Raw genomic sequence first — 4,473 nt, 5'->3', positions numbered from 1 at the left:
GTTGTAGCAGTGTCCTGATGGTGTGATCAGTCTTTGATACAATAAACAAATTGTGGCTGCTGATGATAAATTATTAGGAAGGCCTATTAAACATCCTGGTAGACATTTGTAAAAAGATAAAAAATGTAGTGTAAGTGTTAATCATTTCAGCGTTGCCTTTTTCTTCAGAGTTGCCTTTAATATAAAGTCAGTTACCAATTGCCACCTCGTGACCATGCCTTTTTAGCCCCAGCCCCTAGGTGGTCTAGGCTTCATTCATGTTCACAAGCACTATAGAGTGAGATTTGTTAGGATCTTTTTGTGCATTCAGAGCATGGTCAATAGCAATGTTTTTGCAAACAAGACATACAAAATTGTGCTTGCTTGGAATAAGCAAGTTATGTGTAAACGAAAATTATTACGTCATGACTGACTTACAATAATTTAATTATTTATTATAACAAGCACACTATTTGTGTTACTTTTTTAACCAAAAATAATTAATCTTCTATTTATTTATATAAATAAATAACTTGACACAGTGCTAATAAATTGATTTACAATTTTGGTACACTGTGTACATTACTATTGTTTGATAATGTAATGCACAGTTTAACACTTGCATGCTAAATGTATTAAAAAATATTTGTATGGGATGCGATATATCTTGATTGAGATTTAACTTTGTAGTAGTAGCATCTGGAGGCCAGGAAAAAATAATTCAAAATCTCAACCATTATGGGCGTTTTTGGTATGGTTTTGACAATTAAGAAAAAAATTACTGTAAAACAAAAATGAACATGCAGTAGGTGTTAACATTAAAGAACAGCTGTTTGAAAAGGGGCGGTTTGGCGCAGCAGGAACGGTTTGGTTTCCCAACCCTCGAAGTCTGGGTTTCAATTCGCTTGTGTCTTTTAAGCAAGGCTCACTTTATCTTCATTGCTTCTATCCATCCAGAAATATAATGGGTACCTGGTGGGGTTGCCTGCTACTGCGCCAATATGCCAGCAATACTAAGGCGCGTGGACACTTGCAGTGCCTCGTAACTGAAAGGAAAAGCGTTACACAAGCAACAGGTAACAGGATAAAGGGAAACACGTCACTTTCAAATTCTTGATGGTGTCTAGGAAGTAAGATTTTCTTTTTGGTTCTTTTGCTGTTCTGAGTCATTTTTAAATGGTACTTGACCTGTCCAACATAACTGTTTAGCCACTGCCACTTTCCGCTTCCGCCAACTAAAAAGACGCGTGTAAAATTTCTGTGTTTGTGGCTTTGGTTTTTGTGCGAGAAATATGCCTACTATGCAAGCATAGACCTTTAGCAAATGTAATGACTCAGATTTTTTCATAATACGCTATAGGCACTGTCAAATAGAAAACATTAAGGCTGATAATGCCCTCACATACCAGTAGTAGCCCAGTAAAGGGCGTTTTTATACCAATATATTACAGAGACCTAGGTAAATCAGAGATTCAATACAACCAAATCATCTCTCCATTCGCCCCTCATACAACTGATAATGCTCTCACATACAAGTAGTAGCCCAGTAAAGGGCATTTTTATACCAGTAGATTACAGAGGCCTATTGGTAAATCAGAGATACAATACAGTCAGATCATCCCATTCCATGCAACAAATACGCGCCCTTGCAAACCTGTAGTTTAGGTAGTCCAAAGAGATGGAAAGTCGTCACCGCGGAATTTATAAAAATAACAATGTAAAAAATTAAATTGCACTCCTCTTTGAATATACGCCTGAATAAACTCCCCATCTAGAGCCTATTTGGAATAAATGCCTCCCTCGATGAACACCCCGATGCGTTTATTTTTTCACCAAACAATTTCCCCCCTATAAATGACTCTAAACAAGACTGATGGAAACAACACAATTCTCAACACATTAATGTTCTACTCCAGTAGATCTCGAATCATACTTTTTCTAACATAATGGGATCAATACGTTTGAATGAAAACATTTTGACTGTAATTATGTGTCCATTGTTTCCCACAGCATTGTTGTTTTTCAGTATTTTGCCTTTTAATCTGTATATTACGTAAATATATATATATATATATATATATATATATATATGTATATTATATATATGTTATGTACAGTATATGTATGTATAATATATTATCACATATTATGTATCTATGTGTATATGTATGTATGTATATGTGTAATGAACATATAATTGCATATAATACAAATCAAGATAGCCGTTAACGCTGTTAAATTTTATGTAAATCACCAAAGAAAGATTAATACAGTGTTCGAATAAAGGACATAATAAATTCGTTGTGAGCTATGCTATTTGTTTCCAACCGTACGTACCTATTGTGTAATAGAGTGTATCTGGCCGTAATTTGAATCTGTTCAACCATGGAGCCTCTGTGGTCTAATGGTTATGACGCTCTCCTTGACAGCGAGAGGTCGCAGATTCGAATCCCGTTAGAGTCATTTTATTACACAATTTCTTCATTTATTTATAGGACTACATTCGTTGAGAGCTATGCTACACGATGTATTATGTCCTCTATTCGAACACTGTATTTACCTTTCTTTGATGATTTATATATATATATATGTATATATATATATATATTATATATATATATATTCACAAGCATATGCCTATACAATTATACAGCAAACTTTCGTCACTGTAATTAGCTACTGTAAAACACGAGTCATGCGCACTAACTCAATATTTCGATCAGTTATTAAAATGCTGACCTTTGAGTGCCAGAAGCAATTATTTATAGACAAACCCCGATGCTTCTAATGCGTATAGAATATGAAATGGAATGGAATAAACGGTGTACACTAGTCTTGGTTGATCAACGTGGCGATTGTTTGCATTACAGTAGGTCTACATTGCCCTGTCTATTATATCTAATTGAATATTTTTGTTTAAAATTATTTTCTAACAGGCATGCGACTTATTTTTGCCATAAAGTAAATAAGGTTAGCAAATCAATATATCTATCTGAAATCTTCGGAGGAATTTATAGAATCAGCAAGCTAGGAATGCATTGATATTTTTTTTTTCATAAATATGCAAATTGAAAATCAAATACAGTAATCAAAGCTCATTACATAAAATACCGCGTCACACCGCCTAACGTCGATAATATCATTTTTTTTTTCTTGTCTTGTCTATATGCTCGAAACATTATTCATGGTTAACCTACGTTGACACTCACCGACGTACTTAGCTCCACTTTAAATTATAATAGGCTACGTCACGTGTCACAGCGCTTAATAATTAAATTTCCTAGCCTCCTTGCAAAATATTGTTATCGGGTGAAGCAGTTTTTACACGCAACATCAATCGGTGTACGAGCTGTCGAGTGTGAACTAAGCAAAGCTGTGGACGGTAGGTGATACGTTACATATGCTATCTTGTATAAGTCTACTCCTAATTTTTACAGAATATATGGATAGGCCTACACATTGCGTCACACCGCTGATCAATAGACTAACATGCCTGACTAGGAATGTTCATCTTTCGTGAAAGCCCACCATATGTATTATCATATTGGATAGCGTAATTTAAACATTATGCAGGCAGTTGCAATTCCTATATCACCTTAACGTGATGCCTCTTTGGAGACTTCGTCAATTACCGATCCAGATCCAGATCTTATAATTCATGTTGGCCCTAGCTGAACAGTGTCAATAAAACACTTGCTCAGGTATGTGGTTGTTTTTGATAGTATCACAGATATAACATAAACCGAATGTGATAATTACAGTATTATGAATAATTAACACATTGGAATCAAGTATGATATTTTAAACAAACCGTAAGCAATGTAGCAGATGAGAAAAATAGTGTAATATTATTTGTTCGTGACTTAAAATCACGAAATGGGATGCTAAATGGATTATTGGCCCATCTAAAAATAAATTTAGCCACTGAAAACATATCAGTTATTGGCAGCCATTGACTAGGAAATCCAGTTGGCATATTACATCTCATGATATTCTTATATTATACTATATTAAATCATATTGTATTATATTATGTTGGAATACATCTTATTTAGAAAAATTAGCCATTATTTTGAAATATTCAAACTAATTTAACCATTTAAAGAGAATCGTGCGGTCGTCCAGTCCTAGGTATATACTTAACATTCCTTTTTTTTTCTTTTCCTTCCAATTAGGCTGAGCTTTTTTTTTCAATATTTTCTACCAAGTTTATTCTACGAATTCAGTCTTTTAAATTCTTTACTTCTTTTCCTTATTCCTTTTTTTTAAATTTCATTTCAATTTCTTTGTTTTCATTTCATCTACTGTCACTGAAATTTTGGCTAACGTCAATCAATTCATAATGACAGTATAAATGATAACCTGCATATGAAACGTGGTGCTGGGCTTTCAATCGGAAGGTTAGGGGCTCGAGACCGATACTTGTCACAGAAAACTTAGGCTTTTACATCTGCCTGTTTAGGCCAATTATTATCTATCTATATTTATATATAC

At 34.1% G+C, this 4,473-nt stretch overlaps 1 protein-coding gene across 3 annotated transcripts in view; it reads left to right on the top strand.

The window, feature by feature from the left end:
- Positions 1-6: 6 nt before the first annotated feature.
- The window catches only part of LOC117103764 (solute carrier organic anion transporter family member 5A1-like), a 23,458-nt gene continuing 18,991 nt past the window's right edge, over positions 7-4,473 (top strand). The window contains exons 1-2 of one of the 3 annotated variants that reach the window (XM_033244380.1): positions 7-1,055; positions 3,417-3,680. The gene's annotated coding sequence lies outside the window, so the exon portion shown is untranslated. Of the gene's footprint in view, positions 1,110-3,211; positions 3,362-3,416; positions 3,681-4,473 lie in introns of those variants that run through there. The other 2 variants (XM_033244378.1, XM_033244381.1) reach the window with 2 other exon arrangements.

The sequence above is a fragment of the Anneissia japonica genome, unplaced genomic scaffold, assembly GCF_011630105.1.
Source record: "Anneissia japonica isolate Jap-2015-1 unplaced genomic scaffold, ASM1163010v1 scaffold287848_len282238_cov107, whole genome shotgun sequence".
Classification (NCBI taxonomy): domain Eukaryota; kingdom Metazoa; phylum Echinodermata; class Crinoidea; order Comatulida; family Comatulidae; genus Anneissia; species Anneissia japonica.
This window is presented reverse-complemented; position numbering and strand designations above follow the sequence as displayed.